A 20840-nucleotide genomic window follows, 5' to 3' on the forward strand; every position below is an offset into this window, starting at 1 on the left:
TCCAAATTCTAAGGGCCTCATTATGAAAAGTGGTGCATCGCTGCGGGAAAACAGCGATGCAACACTTTTCATAGGACCATCCTTGTGCCTCCATGGTAGTGCCGTATTTATTGTATGGCACTCCATGTCGCAATAACCTGCAGAAACGTCAGTATTCCTTCACTTATCTGTAGGCTCAAATTTGGTGCATTAGTGGAGTGTGTCTGAAAACAGATGCAAATCCAGCAATGTGTCCTTTCACATGGGCAATCCCCATGTTAAAGGGCCTGCGAAAGTCCTTACGCCTGATTCAAGCAGGCATAAGGATTTGATGCAGTGGCATCCTAGACATGGCATTGTGAACTCTCATAGAGTTCTCTGTCCCACTCCTACGAGGCTTTTTTGCGGGGGAATGCCCACCCTGCATACATTATACCGGACTCAGGTATAATGTAGAGCAGGGGTTTACAAAGTGACGTATCTGCCTAGATGCGTCACTTTGTAAACAGGGCACAGTGTGGTGCATATTTTACACTGCCACAGTGTCACAAAAAGTGACGCAACTACGGCATAAAGGGCTCATAAATAAGGCCCCAAATGTATTACATCTAGGGCTTCATTTATAAAAAGTGGTACATCGCCGGTTGAAAGCATCAATGTAAAACTTTTAATTGCACCCTCATTGGGACATCATGGATGCGCCGTATTTCCACTACAATGTTTCATTTCACAAGGATTGCACAGATACATCAGTAATCCTAATGCATCTGTTGGTGCAGTATTGCCGCATTGCTGGAGTGAACCGGAAAACAGACGCAACTCCAACAATGTCTCATTGCACACGGGCGAGGCCCATGTAAAAGTCCTGTATCAGTCCTTACGTCTGGTTGAAGCAGGCGTAAGGATTTGACGCAGTGAAGTCGTAGAAGTGGCGCTGTGAAATCTCATAGATTTCAGTGTGCCTATTCTGCAAGTCTTTTTTACGGGGAAACGCCCCTCCCCTGCATACATTATACCTGATGCAGGTATAATGTAGCGCAGGGCTTCACAACAAGAGACATCTGCCTAGATGCATCACTTTGCAAATAGGGTGCAGTGTGGTGCATTGATTACGCCACCGCACCGTAACAAAAAAGTGACGCGGCGTACGCCCTTCATAAATAAGGGCTCTGATATATAGGAGTAATGGCTTACGTTTTCAATACTGTAACATAGCAGCAGCTCATCAATATTACTGCATATAATCTCTGTGGCATATGAATATGTACGGTCCTGTTTTGATCTAAAAGAATGAAACATAAACCCAAAACCTTTCTGCAAAATGTCTCTAATAGACTCTCATACTTCACATACTTTAAAAATAAATGAAAGGAAAACTGTATTTAAAAAAATCTGTTTAAGAATCATTCAAGGTGATCAGGGCACAACTCTTTGCAGAACAGAGCTGGCTCTATCAGCGGGCCCCTGAAAACCTTGGGCATTGCAGGTGACTTTGCCGGTCTCTACACACATGCAATATCTATGGTCCAGATTCCAAGTGTACCATTACATTGCAAACACTGTGCAAAGTACCTTTTTGCTGCTATGTTTATAGAACCTGGTAATTACCAGGTGTGATAAAGATTGCACCCTTCATTAAATGTTGGTCAAACTTCCTGGAATTCGACATGCCAGTAAAGATCCAACATTTACTGGGACAAGGAGCTGTTGGTGCAATGAGCACTAAAATCCGTATTTTAATATGCCATGATTATAGCATCCATTAAACTCCGAACACCGCCATATCGGATTTTTATTGGATGTAATAATTATTGCTTCCAACAGGGCCTACTTGTGTAATCAGAACCTATGCATGCATGCACATAGATGTCTCCAGAAAACATACAGTGCTTCATGCACTTGCCTAGTCATTCCATTGGGACGTGAATTACAAAGGAGGATAATATGTAGTCTTAGGGCTAGAGAGGTTGCCCTCAAAGCTGGGGAACCGGGTTCAAGTTTCGTAAGGTGTAGCATCTTGCTGCAAATAAACACAGACACTTCTGGTGGTATAACTGGAGCTTTATTATCTACATCCAGTACCTTCCCTGTCCCTACTCTAACTGCCCTCATCCTGTCCCTGCTCCGCTCCTTCCTTTCCCTGACCACCTAGCTCCTCCCACCCAGCTACTAGACTGCTAACACATACCATCTCCCCCTTTCTTAACAAAACTAACGACATATTCAATCATATCTCTTCAATGAGTCTCTTTGGTCGCTGGACATTGCGGCGTGGCCTTGCGTTCACTTCATCAGAGTTCTCTTCAGTCTGAGGTGCATCCAATTGGCCCAGATCCTCTAAAGCGTCCTGTTCAGGGGTCTCAGGATCTAGTGATGCAGTGTGGTCAAGCAACAAGCCGGTCGAGTCTCTGGAGCACTTCTTAAAGTGAGACACGTTCCTCGTAACTCTACGGCGGTCAGACTCCGCCGTCAGCATAGTGCTCTTCTGCCGAGTTACCAGTAGTGGTTCATCGCAGAAACGACAGTCCGTTTTCTTCTGCTGGTCTTGTTTCACTAGTACATAGTCTCCTTCATGTACAGAGGGAGATCTTGCTCTTCGCTTGGCGTCTGCATACAACTTCATCTTGTCCTTGTTACGCTTATCCGTGTCTGCCATCTCTAGATGGTTGTGGGTGGGTGATATAGCGCGCAGGGCTCCATCCTAGGTTGGAATTTGGTTCCTCATGGGGCGACCTAACATCAGCGTGGCAGGACAATTGCCGGTGGGCGAGTGGGGAGTTGTCCTGTAGGCTCTGAGGACCTCGTTGAGGGCGATCTGTAGGTCCTTCTTTTCGGCACAGGCCTGCTGAAATGTTTTCTTGATCGTGGCCATGAAGCGTTCAACTGTGCCGTTTGCTTGTGGCCAAAGGGGTGTGACTTTCCTATGATGGAAGTCCAAGTGTCGGGCATATGCATCAAACTCATGTCCATTGAAGGGGGGACCATTGTCTGTCTTCACCTCTCTAGGGACACCCCAGGTTGCAAATAATTCATCCAGCACCTTAAGAGTACTGGCGGCACCAGTGGAGGGCACGAACTGTGCAAATGGGAAGCGAGAGTACTCGTCGATTATGACTATCACATACTTGCCAGAAGGTAATGGTCCATAGAAGTCCACGGCAATTTCTTGCCAAACTCCGGCCGGTAAGGGGGTCATTTGCAATGGGGCCGGGGGATCACCTTTGCTTGTCAGTTGGCACGGGTGGCAGTCTTTCAGGGTGGATTCCACCATTTGGTCGAGCAGGGGAAACCACACACGTTCCCTGAGAGCTCGCTTTGTGGACACAACTCCCCGGTGGCCTTCATGGGCAAGATCAATGACACCTTGCTGGGGATCACGATTCGCTGTCCCCACAGTATGATTCCGTCTGAGGTCACTGACAGTTCATCATGGACGTGCCGGAATGCTTGTAGCTCTTGCTTGGTGTCCCGCTCCCTGTCTTCATCCTGAGGGTCATGTCTCCACCTGTTGGTTCGAATCTTGCGGAGTACCTTTTGTAGGACGGCATCCTGCACGGTGGCGTCTCGGATTACATCCATTGGAATGGCAGGAGGTAGCGCCTGGTCAGCTACGAAATGGATTTATTCCTCTGCAATTGAAGGATGAGAATTGGTTGATGCAGGCGGATGCCGAGACATGTAGTCTGCCGGGTTTTCAGACTTTCCCGGCTTGTGTACGATCGTGAAAGTATACTCCTGAAGCCTCAAGCCCCACCTCTCAATTCTGGGGGGCATTTTAGATCGGGGGTTACCGTAGATGGTGACTAGCACCTGGTGATCAGTGATCAGGGTAAAGTTCTTGCCGTAGAGGAAGACATGAAAATGTTCACATGCCCAGACCACTGCAAGGCTCTCCTTCTCGGGCTGAGAGTACGCCTTCTCGGGATCAGACAGGCTGCGGCTGGCATAGGCAACTATACGTCTCTGGTCAGAGTCATGGTCATATTGTGCCAGAATGGCCCCCAACCCTACGGGGCTGGCATCGACTGTGACTTCAGTCATGCGTCTGGGGTTGAAATAGGAGAGGTTATCGGCTGGCTCCACGGCCCGCTTGATCTCTGTGAATGCTTGCTCACACTGAGAAGTCCATTCAAAGGGTTGTCCTTGCTTGGTCAAGGTGCAGAGCGGGTGGCTGATGGTCACGTAATCCCGGATATACCGGGCGCAATAGCTGGCCATTCCCAGGAACGATCGTAGATCACTGACGTCCTGAGGACACTTGGCGTTGTTCAAGGATGCCACTTTTTCCGGGTCAGGTATCATTCCTGCTCCTGAGAAGATGTGACCGAAGAACTTTATTGTTGATTGATGAAATTCGCATTTGTCCTTGTTCAGGGTCAAGTTCGCATCAAGCAGGGCATGACAGACACGGTTGAGTGCAATGTCGTGCTCACGGGTGTCGGAGCCATATACTAGGATGTCGTCGCTGTAATTGAGCGTATTGGGGATGTTTTGGATGATCTGTCGAATAGCCTCTTGGAAAATTTCGGCAGCTGAAGACACACCAAAGCTTAGTCTCTTATACCTGAAAAGTCCTAGGTGTGTAGCAAAAGTTGTGATGGGGCGTGATTGGGCATCCAGCTCCAGCTGGTGATAGCCCGTGTTGAGGTCCAGTTTAGAGAATACCTTGGCTCTGTTCAAAGCCGAGATCATGTCACATAGAGGTGGCCCTGGATGGCGTTCACGTTCTATCGCAGTGTTGGGTATTCGCATGTCGACACATAGTCTTACTTTGCTGGAGGTGCCCTTTTTCGGTACAACGACCACTGGCGAAACCCATGGGGTCGGGCCGTCCGTGCGTTCAATGATGTCGGCAGACAGGAGGTCGTTGATCTCTTCTTCGACAGCCTTTTGAAGGTGGAAAGGAACACGCCGGGGGTGCTGAGCAACAGGCCTGATCTGTTTGTTGACATGCAGGTGTATCTGACGATCCTTCAACTTCCCCAGCCCGATGAAAAGGCGAGGAAAACGGTTGACGATGTTCTGGTCATCACAGACTTTGAAGAGGATCTCCACAAGACGGAGACGTTCCGCAGTCGGCAGGCTCAGGAGACAGTCAGCTTCGGGGCCCTTGATGACATGAATGACGGCATCAATAGTGACATTGTCATGTGCAAGTGTGGTCGGGAATTTGCCAAGACATTACAGCGGCTTCCTTGACATCCAGGTGAAGACCCGTACAGGTGCATGAGTGAGCGTCGGCTTGGGGCGCATCCTCTCATACTCGGTGACGGGGATGTAGTTCAGTGAAGCTCCGCTGTCCATAACAAATTTAGTGTCGTGATTCCCTACTTTAATGTGTAACCGAGGATACTTCTTCAACTGATCTGGGTCTGCGATCATGTATGCACGGTGGGTCGTGTAGTTGGAGTCTCGAGATGAAGACCTGGAGCCTCGGGACGGAGATCTGCGCTCCCATCGCGATCTTTGTGACTCCCTGCTGGAATGTGTCGAGCTGGAGGACCCCGTGTCTTTGTCATGAACGGCTCTAATATGGTGCTTTCTGGTGCTCGATCGAGATGACCTCCCAGTTCCACTTCGCCTCTCTTTGTTGTACTCGCCGCACATCGCCTCGAAATGGTTCATCCGACCACATTTTCTGCACCGCTGGCCCATGGCAGGGCAGAGGTCCACGTGAGGATAGTCATATCCACACCTGTAGCACCTCCTTGCTCTCTCTGGTCTCTTCTCTCTCCGGCCGGTGTCTCGCCTCCTGTGATCTGACCGCCTCGAGCGAGACGACGGTCGCGATGTCCAACGATTGTCCCTCGAGCGTCTTCGCCCGCCACCACGGTCTTGAACTCGATGCGCTTGCTCAGTGCTCACTTTGCGCCCAGATTCAATGGTGGCGGCATGCTCCTCAGCTTGATCGTATACGCGAGTCAGCTCCTCAATGCCGTCCAGTTCTTGCGGTTTTCTCAGCAGTCGTCTTCTGAGGGATTCTGAGTGGCACCCCTCAATGATCTGTGACCTGATGGCAGCGTCGGTTGAAAAATTATCGAAGTCGCAGTGCCTCGATAGTTGCCGCAGTCGAGTGATGAATGTGCTCATTGCCTCGTCTTTCCCTTGACGTGCCTGATGAAAAGCATGGCGCTCATAGTCCACGTTCTTTTTGTGGAGGAATCTCTTGTTTAGTGCGTCGCGCACCTTGTCATACGTTCCGGTATCTGCAGCAGGGAGATCCTTGATAAGTTTACTTATTTCACGCCCAGCCAAATTCCGGAGAGCAATTAGCTTGTCCTTGTCAACTGTCACTTTGGACCCTTCAAGGTAGTCCTCGAAGTCTTCAAGCCATTCCTGCCACTTGGGGCCCATGCTTCCACCTGTCGTTAGGGTGACTGGTTCTGGGGCCCTCAAATGTGATCCTCCTGCAAAGAGGGGCTTGACCTCATTTCGTCGCGGTGATGTTGACATCGTGGGACCGCGAAGTGCTGTGTTGGGTACTTGTCAATGCTTGTTTGTTCCTTCTTGCCAATGCTTGTTTATTTACTCTTGACAATGCTTGTTTCTTTTCGTTCACCAATGCTTGTTTGCTTGCTCTTGTCAATGTTTGTATGTTTCTTCTCGCCAATGCTTGTTTGTTTCTGCGCGCCAATGCTTGTTTACTTGCTTTCGGCAATGCTTGTTTCTTTCTGTTCGCCAATGCTTGTTCATTTGTCTCAGTCAGTGCTTGTTTCTTTTGCTGGGTGCCTGACTTCAAGATGGCCGCTCTGCAAAAACCAAGGGTCTTGTCCTGGAAGTCGCCTGACTTCAAGATGGCCGCCGTCACTGCAGGCCCACACGAGGCTTTCTCTCCTGGTTCATTCACCTTCAGTTCATTCAAAACTCACCGGCGGTCGACTGAAGGGTAGCACACATCAGGATTCACTCTTTTCAGCCGCTGCTACCACCAGGTGAGGTTGGGGTGGGCTCCCACCTTACTTTCCAAGTTCCCGCTCTTCAGCGCCGATAGCGTGCCGAAGCTCACGCATCGGGCGTGAGGTTTTCCGACCTCTGACGGCACCCGGGCTCCAGCTCCAGCGCGTTCGGCGGTGCTTGCTGGCGGTCTCTCGGGGACGGCGTCCTCCATGCCGAGATACCTTTGTCTCGCTCTGGGGCTAGGCCGGGTCGGAGTGGGCTCCCGACTCCGGTTCTTCACGGATGCCAAGTTGCACGCATCCGGCGGGACTCGCGCTTTCGGCGCAAAACAGCTTCTCTCTTCGAGCGTTTCAGCGCTCGTCACAGTGGCTCCCTCTGGGCTCCCCACGGTCACTGGAGGAGCAGGGTCGCCTGCCGCTGACCTCTTTTCCCAGGTAGCAGCACCACACGGCAGTGGGCTCCTTTACTCGACGCTGCTGGGGACAGGGCACTCTCACGAGGGTCTGTGGGGTGCAGTCATGCAGATCCCACCCTCGTCGCCAGTTGTAGCATCTTGCTTCAAATAAACACAGACACTTCTGGTGGTATAACTGGAGCTTTATTATCTACATCCAGTACCTTCCCTGTCCCTACTCTAACTGCCCTCATCCTGTCCCTGCTCCGCCTCTTCCTTTCCCTGACCACCTAGCTCCTCCCACCCAGCTACTAGACTGCTAACACATAACATAAGGGACCGTCAACATCCTGTGATTCTGGGCAATCACTTGATCTCCCCGTGCCCAACAAAACAATGAATGTGTCCATCTGTAACGAAACTGGTGCTCATGTAAAACACTCTGATACCTGTTATGTTCGGGTAGATTTCACTCTATATAAAACTCTGAAAAAAAAAAAAGGTAAGGGGATGCAGGGAATTCTTGACCTTGCAATATTGCATTCTGCTGTTTTGCTTGGTACTTCTGTGCTTTGCTTAATTTGCAAAGTTTTTTACTTCAGCAGAAAATTGTGACACTAGTGTGACATGATCTCAACGCATATCTACTAGAAAATCTACTCATTCATCCCAAGATGATGCGAATCACATGAATTATAAAAAACATTATATCATCTCCCAAGCTACCAACATCATGGCCCTCTCAACGCTAAAATGCCAATGTCAATGTGCTTCATAACCTTAGTTCACACTCGGCCCTAATTCGAAAAAGGCACAATATGTACAAGATAAAAAATAGTGAAAGACCTTTAATTCCCCTCATCCTTCTCACTGAATTCAAGGCTTTGAAAATAGTCTACGACCATAACATCCTCCATGATTCGTGTAATTACCTACATTCCCACATGGCACCAGACACAAATCCCTTCACGAACCTATTTCAATTTCTCTATGTCACCACCTTCCTGTCCCTAGATTCTCTCTTGTGTCACAACATTCAAACCTGGCGCACTCCTCGATTATTTGATCTCCTTTCAATCCAGATATTTTGTCCTCTCATCAGCACCACCCACGTGGCACCTTCTAAAGCATCAATTATTTGGGAGAAGTTCAAACCCTCTTTGCTGAAGATCTGTCAATAAGTCTCAAACATTTCAAGCAGACTCCAGAACTAAACACCACCCTACAATCTCGAATTATTAAGGACAACCTGCTCTTCTTTGCTGAAGACTGCTCCTGTACTATTTGTTCATCCCTCAAACACGAAGTTCTCCCTGACTCACTAAAACAGGATAACATATAACCCCTGCTGAAGAAACCATATGGGTGTCCTGACCTTTATATTACCACTGTCCCTTTTCTCAACTTATATGGCTTCGAAAAGCACATTAAAAATGTGTCTATTTTCAACTCACTGCTAACATCAACAAACCTAACCTGCTCACAGGTTATCAGACTGGTGTCAGAACTCATAATCAGCCTCACTCAAAATCCTTGACGATATCCAGAGCATTCTTGATGTCAACAGCGCATGCCTCCTTGTCCTTCTCGATCTCACTGCTGCCAATGACACCATCTGCCACGATCATCTTGTCTCCCTGCTTGATCAACGTTTTGGTGTTAAATGCCATACACTAAAGCGGTGTGACTCCTTTTTATCAAGCCATTCCAGTTTTCTCTCCCCCCTATGTGGTGTCCCTCAAGATTCTGCTCCTGGCACCCTCTGTCTTCAACCTGCACATGATGCCCATTTCCAAAATGTGCTAAGATTCTGGGTTGTCCATCCCCAATACATTGATGACACTCAAATCTACCATTAATCCACTTCTGTTCATGACATTTGCTCTGCACTCCTTTCTGCTAAAAATACAATCCTAGGTATCTGATAACTTTGTTTGACTAAACCCACAAACATTTTTTATCTTTTTCTCTCATAGGTATCAGCAATGTTTCTTAAATAATTACTTTAACACCCTTGGCTTTTCTCTGTCACTTTCCTCCACCTTCCCCTTCCCTGGGATTTTTCCTGCATACAAACATTTCCAACAAATTTGCCAAATGAGGCATTTGGTATTTGAACTCTCTAATGAATATACACTCATTCTTATCCCCTCCCCTTTTAGAATGAAAATCTCACGCCCCATTCTCTCCAGGCTCAATGTTGGCAATGCTGGGACCCACAATTACCCTAATGCCACTGAAACATGTCTTTCATGCTACAGTCAGACTTGTGTCATCTACTAAGAAATTCAATAACACCACATCTATCCTTGCTGAGTTACACTGTCTTCCCACTGAGTCAAGAAAAAAGTTTAAGTTGGGCTGCTTGGCAGACAAAGCTGTCCATCTCAACACATAGCTCTCTCCACCAGCTGCTGAAACAGTCAAGCGGATCCAAGCATCAAGAAACACAAATAATCTGCTTCTCAAGCTACCCTCCTTTAAAACTAATCACAGTCAGCATCAATGTTTCTCCTGTGCTGCCTCGCTTTTGTGGAACTCAGTATCAGTAAGAGTGTGGCTTGATGGCTAGAGGGGCCGCTTTTGAGGCTAGGGTACCAGGTTAGAGTCTGGCGGGAGGCTCAAGCATCCTGTGATTCTGGGCAAATCAATTAATCTCCCTGTGCCTAAAAATGAATGTGTCCATCTGGAATGCAGCTGGTGTTTACTCAAATAAAGCACTCCTATACCTTTGGGTCGAGTTTGCGCTATATATATATATATATATATATATATATATATATATATATATATATATATATATATATATATATATATATATATATATATATATATATATATATATATATATATATATATATATATATATATATATATATATATATATATATATATATATATATATATATATATATATATATATATATATATATATATATATATATATATATCTATATATATATATATATATATATATATATATATATATATATATATATATATATATATATATATATATATATATATATATATATATATATATATTACCTACTGGCGGTTGCCAGTAGGTAGTTATAGTTAGGACCTAGTTTCCATAGGAAATCCGCAACATTCTATTTGGAATAACTTTGGCGCCGGTTGAGGAATCTTCGTGAAATTCCCCAAGAAGATGGCCTGCTCCACTCCGGGGGTGATTCGTGAAGCGGGGGCAGAGAAAAAAGGGGGGTCCCAAAACATGTTTTCCCCATGCAATTTTCCATAGGGACAGTTAGACACGGCTGCAGCCCGAACTGCTGAACAGAATTCCACCAAATTTGGCAAAAAGGTAGAGTTTGGTTCGTAGATTGTGCTTTTTGTTAAATGGTGTAAATATGTTCAGTAGTTCCTGAGACAATCAAAAGTAAAATCATAGATATATCTATAGATGAAGTACGGTACGCGTACAGTACGCGTACCTTCCCGAGCTCGACCTTTATGCTAATTGGCTGTCAACACTCCAAACCAGGAAGTGTTGGCAGCAATCTTGTGCTTCTTTGTAAAGGGGGGCCAGAGGGGCCCCACGCCCGGGGACCGCCACCATCCGGGGCTTTACTAAATTATGGGCAGGGGGCTCTGAGGCCCGCCAACCCCGGGGACCGCCACCCCCGGGGCTTATTTTACCCCCAGTACCAGGGACTGCCACCCCCGGGGCTTATTTTAATAGGGTGGGGGCTCTGAGGCCCCTCCAGCCCCGGGGACCACCACCCCCGGGGCTATTTCAAAATGGGTGGGTGGGCTCTCAGGCCCCCCCAGCCCCGGGGACCACCACCCCCCCAGGCTTTTTACAAATGGAGCCTTGTAGAGGCCCTGGGGACCGCCACTCCCCAGGGCTGGCTCCTGCACTGTCCTGGGGTGCCCACCCCCGGGACACTGCTTTTTGCAATGCAGGGTGGGGATCCCACCCTGCCATTGCAAACTGCTTTGGTTTTTGAAAGAGAGAGCAGGAAACCTGCTCTCTCTTTCAAAAAGCAAAGCGGATTGCTTTTCTGCATGGGGAGCAGCATGTTAACTGCTCCCCATGCAGAAGAGCAATGCCGGCTCCCACAGGATGCGGGGAGCCGGCAGGGACCGTGGGGGGCTTGGGGACCCCCCACGGTCCCCAATAGAGTGGGACATCCCCAGGGGATGGTGTCCCTGGGGCTACAAGTGGCCCGGGAGGGGGGCCACGCGCGCCCCCCTCCCAAAAAATACAAAATAATAAATAAAATGGCCAGCCTCGGGGGATGAGGTCCCCAGGGCCAAAAGTGGCCACAGTTGGGGGGCAAAGCAGCCCCCCATCTAATTAAAAAATATATTTTAAAAAAGGCCCATGACCCGGGGGATGGGGTCCCTGGGGCAGACTATGGCCTTGGGAGGGGGCCACGCGGCCCCCTTCCCGATTTTTTCTTTTTACAAAAAAAAATTAAAATTGGGGGCAGGCCTTTGGGGATGGGGTCCCCAGGGCCAACAAAAAAGAAAAGAAGAGGGCTACACAGCCCCCTTCTTTAAAGTAAAAAAAAAGGGATCAGGAGGAGTCCACGCCCCCTCATTGCACCTCTCTGCAAACGCGCCCCCTGGTGCATTTGCAGAGGGGGAACTAAATCCCCTTGCATACTGGGGGTCCCTGGGGGTCCCTGGGGGCCAACTAGCCTACCAGGAGCCTCCAATATGCACCAGGGGGCTGCGTTGCAGAGCGGTGTAAAAAGGGGCATGGTCTCAGAACACCTCTCTGCAACGCAGCCCCTTGGTGCATACTGGAGGTTCCTGGTGGGCTAGTTGGCCCCCAGGGACCTTCAGTATGCAAGGGGAATTTGCTCCCCCTCTGCAAACACACCAGGGGGCTGCGCTGCAGAGAGGTGTAAAAAGGGGCGTGGCCTCATTACATCTCTCTGCAACGCAGCCCCCTGGCGCACACTGGAGGTTCCTGGTGGGCTAGTTGGCCCCCAGGGACCCCCAGTATGCAAGGGGAATTAGTTCCCCCTCTGCAAACGCGCCAGGGGGCTGCGTTGCAGAAAGGTGTAAAAAGGGGCGTGGCCTCATTACACCTCTCTCAAACGCAGTCCCCTGGTGTATACTCGAGGTTCCTGGTGGGCTAGTTGGCCTCCAGGGACCCCCAGTATTCAAGGGGAATTAGTTCCCCCTCTGCAAACGCGCCAGGGAGCTGCGTTGCAGAGACGTGTAAAGAGGCCATGCCCCTTTATACACCTCTCTGCATCGCAGCCCCCTGGCACATTCTGGAGGTTCCTAGTGGGCTAGTTGGCCCCCAGGGACCTCCAGTATTCAAGGGGACTTAATCCCCCAACTTAGAACGCTCCACGGGCGCGTTTGCACAGTAGTGAAGGTAGGGGGTGGGGCTTGAGGTGATGTGTGTACAAACACGCCCTGGGGCGCTTTTTAAGTTGGGGAATTAATTCTTCTTCAGTCCAGAGGTCCGATAGGGGCCAACTAGCCCATCAGGTACTTCCAGTAAGCGCCACAGAGCTGCGTTGCAGAGTGTTGGAAAAAGGGGCGTGGCCTCTGAACAACTCTCTGCAAAGCAGCTCCCTGGCGCATACTTGAGGTACCTGGTGGGCTAGTTGGCCCACAAGGGACCTCAGAAATGAAGAGGAATTCATTCCCCAACTTAAAACGCGCCACAGGGCGTGTTTGCACGCATGTCACCTCAGGCACCGCCCCCTTCCTTCAGCATTGTGCAAATATTCCTCTAAAATCAGCCGAACTACGAATTCAGATTTACTCACCTGTTATCAGGAGGGACCTCAGTGCTGCAACTTTAAGCCCAGTACTGATCCTGAAAAGTAATTTTAATTGTACTTACCAGTTACTTGAATTTTCTTCCATAGGAATCCATTGTGTGGTTTTCACCAGAAAAGTTTTTAAGTGTGGAGGTTTGGAACTTAAATTCCTATAAAATCAACCGAACTACGAATTCCAATTTACTCACCTGTTATCAGGAGAGAACCCAGTGCTGCATCTTTTAGCACAACACTGACCCTGAAACGTAATTCTAACTGTACTTACCAGTAACTTGTATTTCCTTCTATAGGAATCCATTGTGTGGTTTTCAGCGGAAAAGTTTCCAAGTGTGGAGTTTTGGAACGTTAAAATATTCCTATAAAATCAGCAGTTCTTGTAGCATTTCTTTAATCGCAGCATTCAGCAGGCAACACCTCAATCGTTTCCAGCCTCGCGTTTTGGAACTTCCTTATTCCTTGTTCTCAACAGATTTTATCGTTCTTGTTCTCCAGTGTCCCACCCTCCAGTGGGCGTGGTTTGCCATCCAGCAGTCTGGGACCTGTAGTTCCTTTGCCTTTGAATCGTACCCTCCAGTGGGTCATTAACATCTCTTTAAACATCTATTTTGGCAGCTCTCCAGTGAGCTAAAGGTATCCACCCCCGAATGCATTTTGTTGCTAACTGCTTTCTTTCTGCTTATTTTGTAGAAGTCCGGTCTCCCCGCAGCAACCATACTCGGTAATGGCGGTGCAGCTTTCCCGACCGGGACTGGGCGGATAAATCTCAACATTGAGGTGTTACCTGCTAAATGCTGCGATTAAAGAAGCGCTGCAAGAACTAAGTATTGTCTCGGCTGTTTTCGTGAGTGCGCTTTCAAATGGGGCAATCCTTGTGTGTGAGATATATATATATATATATATATATATATATACATATATATATATATATATATATATATGAATCCCAAAGTGCCTGAAGCTTTAGGAGGCACTCTACAGTTCTCCGCCATCCGGGCTTCTTTATCAGCGCATTTCCCCTCTTGGCAAAAATGTTTGCCCGACGCGTTTCAGGGAAGGAATCCCATCATCAGGGGCTGCCAACAGAAATCACACGATTAGGCATCTTCATTTTCTCAGATATTTATTAGCACAAATCACATGGCATGCGCAGGATGAGTTTCGCATCAAACCATCGTTTCTGGGATTTGTAGTCCAATAAGATGCCTGTAAGTTCATTTTTCTTTATAGTAAAGTCGAGTGTTTTATGTCACATAAGGCAGTTTTCTTAACCTGTGGTAAGTGGGACTCGAGGTTCTGCGCGCTGTACTTTTGAGTTGGAGTTCTGTGCATAGCTCCCAACCAGTTTAGGAGCACTCGCCTCACGTTGCAATGAAGGTTTGTATTTCACGCAGGTGATGGTGCACTCCCCACGGCACAGGCGGCCGTGTCGAAATATGAATCCCAAAGTGCCTGAAGCTTTAGGAGGCACTCTACAGTTCTGCCTTATGTGACATATATATTTGGAAAAAAACTCCCCCTGACGTCCTTCTGCAAACACCTGAAAACTCATCTGTTTGGACTATATTTCTAATACTAAGAAAATCATCCATCTGTCTCTGCTCATCCAGCCTGCCTCTTCCATCTGGTACTGCTGTTATAGCTCTTACTCTAGCTGTTGCTTGCCTTTGTTGCCATGGTTTGCTGTCTTTTTCTATGTTATGGTCATTGTAGACATTGTGTGGTTACATAATTTAATCTAAATTTCATCTATTCTAATTACCATAAAATATTTCTGAAATACCTCATTAACTTGGAAATATTTCTGTAGAACATGTACTTTATTGAAAATCACTATCATCTCCCTTTGCCACTGTGAATGAAAGCTCCTCGAATGTAAACTTGTAAAGTAAACGTTCAGCAAACTTTTTCCTGGAATCGATTTACAGCTCATATCCAGGTTCCAGGAAGTGTACTCCGTGTGTACTTTTGGGCCTGATTGATTTCTATTAGCAATAAAATGATCTTGCTGCTTATGCGTGGAGAAAAATCTGACCACGGGCAAAGGAAAACTGGGCTTTTTTTTAAAACCCTGTGAAAGGCAAAAAGTTGGACATTCACAAAACGTCTTGATAAATATGTTTTCATATCCATCCATTTTAATTACTTTTTTATTTGCTCAGGCTGTGTTTGTCTTTTTGGCGCCTCATCATGAAAATGTTTCTGACATTCCACTTTGAATGTTCCTGTTTTAACACTTCTGTAGTGAACCAAGTGTTTAATTGAGGTTCTTTGATGTTTGTTGTAAGAAAACATTTGTAGCTTGCACTCTTTTGTCCCAATGGATCAATTTTTCACAAATTGGGCACAAACAGTCTTAGTGTGCACATTATTTATTAATTTAGGACCTATAAACTTCAGATGAGCATACAAACTCCCTTCAAAAACCTGGAGTAATATTCAATGGGATTCAGTCCTCATTATGACATTTGTATGTCAGTAATGGGCACCCATACTGTTAGACCAGGCATCTTTAAAAGGGTGCAATAAATTTCACAGTTCGATCAATACCAAGGATCCCTACCTCAAATTCACCCTATCAAAATCCACCAAGGCGCTTCCCTTTTCCACCAGTACACCTCAAGGTGAGTGGAACTCCATATCCTCACTCAAAAAACAACAAGTAAGGATAGCCATGCATGGGTCTATCATGACTGAAAACCTACAGGCGAATATAGCTCCTAATGGACTACTTGTCATGGTAGACCCCCTGCATATTCCTGGAAGATCTCATCTTTAAGAAAGAATGGAGCCAAATCGCTTGGAAATGTACACAAGATTGGCTCATTCTTATCATTAGAACTGCTAAACGTCTGCCTGAGGCTCTTATCAGTCCTTCCTGACAGGGAGAGGCTTCCAGGTCCGCCAGGGCGAATGCTATTCCGGCTAGATCTGTTTGGGACAGGGCGTGCCCCAGGGCTCGTCCCTGGGCCCCACCCTATTTAATTTATATGTCTCCCCAGTGGCTTCTATTGTGGAGGGTCATGGCCTGCACATAGTATCCTACGCCGACGATACGCAGCTGGATATCTCCCTATCGCGCGCGCCCGGTCTTGCGGTGGACCGATTCAGAACCTGCATGTAGGAGTTGGCAACCTGGATGTCCACCAATTGCCTCAAATTAAATGGCAATAAGACCGAGGTGCTCATGGTAGGGGGGAGCCCATCTGTGTGGTCGTCGGCGTGGTGGCCCTCTTGCCTAGGCGAGGCCCCAACCCCGTGTCGGGAAGCAAAGAATCTTGGAGTTTGGCTTGATGCTGATTTGTCCTTTGGACCTCAGATAGGCCGTGTGGTGGGTGTTTGCTTCAGCGTCCTAAAAAGTCTGCGGAAGGTCTTAGATCTCCTTCCCATGTCTGCCCGTAGGACGCTGGTGCATGCCCTCGTCACATCGCGCCTGGACTACGGCAACCTACTGTACCTAGGAGCAACCAGTAAGGTATTAAATCGTCTCCAGGTACTGCAGAATGCGGCAGCTTGCCTCATTCTGAAGTTCCCTAAAAGATTGGCCTCCAAAGTAGCCCTTCAGACTCTTCACTGGCTTCCAGTGAAGAGCAGGGTTGAGTTTAAGGCCCTTTGCACCTGCCATCGAATCCTTAATGGGAGGGCACCAGCACCACTCCAGAGTCTGGTTTCCAGATACGAACCTATGCGAGCTCTGCGCTCCTCCCATGGTGGCCTATTAAAGGTCCCTAGGACAAGAAAGGCTTGCATGGGAGGCAGATCCTTTCGCTACTTGGTGGCGAAAGGTTGGAACGCCTTACCCCTTGACCTTCGCCTAGAATCGTCTGAAGCCGGCTTCAGGAAGAAGTTAAAAACACATCTCTACACACGAGCTGACTTTGCGGCCTGCTTGCATGAGTTTTTTTCTGTCTTAGCGAAGGGGAAACGCCAGATGAGCGTAACCGGGCGTTTTATAAAAACTCCCCTATTATTATCATAAAAATCAACATAGCCGAAAATGCACTGAAGACTTACATCAGCATCTTGGCATTCAAGTCTTGACTCTCGGAGATCAACACAGAAATTAACAAACATAAGGACTATCTGATGCAGAAAAAAATCAATAAACTCCAGAAATGCATTAAGAATTTCTAAAAAAAAGGATCTACCCCTACACCAGAGAGGACTACCTGACACCAACCAACAACACCTCCTCTGATGACAGTGCCTCTACCTCTACCAGGTCAAGTAGACCCAATAGCACCTCCAGTAACGGAAGCTGGAGAAGTAACCAAGTAGGACAAGGACTTCTACCTACACCACCGATGTACAGCTATCATCAACCAGGATACCCAGCAGTGCCACCACTGTGGTACCCAGGCCTCCACGGACCACTGCATCCATTTCAACCATTCTACTAACACCAACAACGCCCTCCTTGTTGGAACATAGGCAGGGGCAGAAGAAGAGGGAGAAGGAGAAATTACCAGAAACAGGTCCAATGGATGGAACCCAGGAACCAGCGACAAATCAGGAGCCAGACGAAGAAGAAAAACTAGTTGTCTAAATGTTGTGCAGACAACTGACCACCGACGAAGTAGCAGTACTACAGAGGGCACTGGGATTTGTCCCAACTCCCAAAGAGGAACTCCACACCTTCTTCAGGAAATTAAGATTACGTTCGGTTTTCAACAATCGGGTGATCGCCACTATAACAAACTCCGGCCTCAGAAATCCATCCAGTTTCACACCCAATGCAGCCATAACTCCCAGCGAGATCCTTACCTTTAAGAAGGCTGTTCTCAAGGACATTAACGATATCTTACCCAGGACTCTTTCTGATAACCTACTGGCAAGAGAAAGAAGGACCATAATGAACATCAACAACGACCCCCACATCGTCATAAAACCAGCTGACAAAGGTGGGGCTATCGTCATCGTTAATACTGATGACTACAACACTGAGTGCCACAGACAACTAGCTGAGACAAAATATTATAAGAAACGACACAGACCCCACCGAAGCCCTGACCAAATGGATAAGAATCATGTTCAATGAAGCACTCACCAAAGACTGGATATCCGAAAATGAAGCAGACTTCTTGGTAAAAACTACACCTACCACTCCTTACTTGTACACCTTTCCAAAGATCCACAAAAATGTACAACCACCACCAGACAGACCCATTGTGTCTGGCATCAACTCCTTATTATAACCTTTGAGCCAATCTTGCAACCACGTCTTACAACCCTCGGTCCAAAGCACCCCATCATTTCTTAAGGATACTAAATAAACACTCTGCCTCATCGACAATTCCCCAATCCACACGAGATCACCCTAATTATCACATTGGATGTAGAGACACTGTACACCAATATTACCCAGGTTGCTATCATCAGGGTCATTGACGAGACGCTGAAGTTGTCCACCACAGCCTTGCTTATACCTGTATACTTTGTAATGGAGTGTGCATATATAGCCCTCAAGAACAATTTCTTCCAATATAAAAACCAACTGTACCATCAAATATACAGAACATCAATGGGCAGTACTTTTGTGCCCAGTCTGGTCTGCCTATAAATGGCACATTTTGGAACTTCCCATGTGCTAACAGACACCAACCCATACTTGTCTGAGATAGTACAATGGAAACGTTACATTGACGACATCCTGGTCTTTTGGGCAGGTACAGAGGAAAGGTGTAATGAGTTTCACTGTTGGATCAATACCAAGGTCCCCTACCTTAAATTCACCCTATCAAAATCTAGCAAGGTGCACCCCTTTTTGGATCTCATCATCACACTGGATCAAGAAACCCTCAAAACCATAACATACAAAAAACTCACTGACTGCAACAGCCTCATTCCCTTCAACAGTCGCCACCCCAAAGCACTCTCGGCGAACATTCCATATGGACATTTAGATTGAGAAGGAATTGCAGCAACATCGGAGACTACAAGACTTCATTATCTAACATTTAGTGCCTCTTATGAAGCCTGGAGAACCTCAGATCCCTTGGAAAAATATAGATAAACGTGTTAATCAATTATGTGAGAGTGTGTGGAACATTTTTAAGTGCAGAACGGAGAAAGGCCATATTGCTCCATTGCCTTGGCTCAGAAGGCCAAGAGGTTTTTCAACACTTGCCTGACTTATCTGTTGAAATGAGTAGTGACTTGAACGACTATGAAATTTGCATGAGGAAATTAGACCTACACTTCTTACCTAAAGTCTCTAGTTTTTTAGAAAAGTATCAATTTGGGAAACAAATGTAAAGGTCAGGTGAATCTGTGGAAAAGTATTTTTCAGTGTTGAGGAAACTTGCTTCTACATGTTCTTTTTGGGGTAACAATAAAGAAAGGCTCCATGATCAATTTATGTTAGGGTGTTGTATGGAGAAAGCTAGAGAGAGTTTTTGGCAAAAAGATGATCCTTCTCTCTCTAAGGTTGTCACCCTTGCCAAGAACTTTGAATACAGCAAAGCTTGTGTGGAAGAGATAAAGAAGAACGCCATTGCACCGAAAGAAGAGACTGCTCAATCTGTTTCCGTTTGTAAGAAGAATTTTAGTAGCTCTAATTCACGTCCACCGCAGAATGACAGTAACAATTTCTCACATCCGCCACAAAAAGATGTTAACAATTCTTCTCAATTTATCTCTGGAAAATTTTATAGATGTGGTGATGTTGGACATTATACAAATTTGAAGAGGTGTGTAGGATGGAAAACCAAATGTAAGAAATTTGGGAAGAAAGGTTATGTTTTGAATTGTTGTCGGAGTAGTAATACTGACAATGCAAAAAAAAACATTCAAGAAGTTTTTTGTGAATATGTTGATGATTCCTCAGTAGATGAAATAATCATGCAAGTTCAAGCTGGCATAGGAGGTCCACGGGAATCAGTTCAAATTGAGGGTGCCACTGCTTTCATGTTATTTGATCCTGGTGCAAAGATAACATTGATTCCCAAGGTTTTCTTTGAGGAAAACTTAGCAGGTAAAGTCAAGTTATTGAAGCCTGACATTTCTCCTAAAGGTTATGGTGGTCAACCCATCAAACTTGTAGGGTGTTTTAATGGTTGTATTTATTTCAAAGACAGGTTTACTGCAGGGAAAATATATGTTTCTGTAAGGGGAGATTCACTCATAAGTTGGATTCACCAGAAAGAATTAGGTGTATGTTTAGATCCCAAAGAGATTCCCTCAGTAAGATTGAAACAATCCTCACAAGTAAACAGTGTTGATTCCATTTGGCCCAACTTTGAGGAGGAATTTCCTGTAGTGTTTAAAAAACAACTTGGTTGTATACAGAAATATGTATACAAAATAACAGTAAAAGAAGGGGCTAAACCAGTTGTAAGCAAAGTTAGAGGTGTGCATCTACTTGTCAAAGAAAAGATGAAGATTGAATTGGACAAGTTAAAAGAGAATGGCATTATAGACGAGGTGGAAGCTACTCAATGGTTGGCTCCAGTGGTTAAGGTGAAGAAGGCAAATGGGGAAGTTCGCCTTTGTGTTGATTTACGAGAATTAAATAAGAATGTTATAGTGGACCACCCTTCCCTTCCAAATATTAATGAACTACTTTCCATGTTAAAAGGGGCAAAGTATTTTACAACAGTGGATCTTGCCTCGGCATATCACCAAGTAAGACTTCATCATGAGTCGCAAGATCTAACAGCTTTTGTTACGGCATTTGGCATGTTTAAATTTTTACGCATGCCATTTTGATTAATATCTGCTGCAGCTGTTTTTCAGCGTGTGATTGAAAAGATGTTGGAAGGTTTACCTGGGATTAAAATATATCAGGATGATGTTCTTAT

Source organism: Lissotriton helveticus, chromosome 8 (assembly GCF_964261635.1).
Source record: "Lissotriton helveticus chromosome 8, aLisHel1.1, whole genome shotgun sequence".
Taxonomy (NCBI): domain Eukaryota; kingdom Metazoa; phylum Chordata; class Amphibia; order Caudata; family Salamandridae; genus Lissotriton; species Lissotriton helveticus.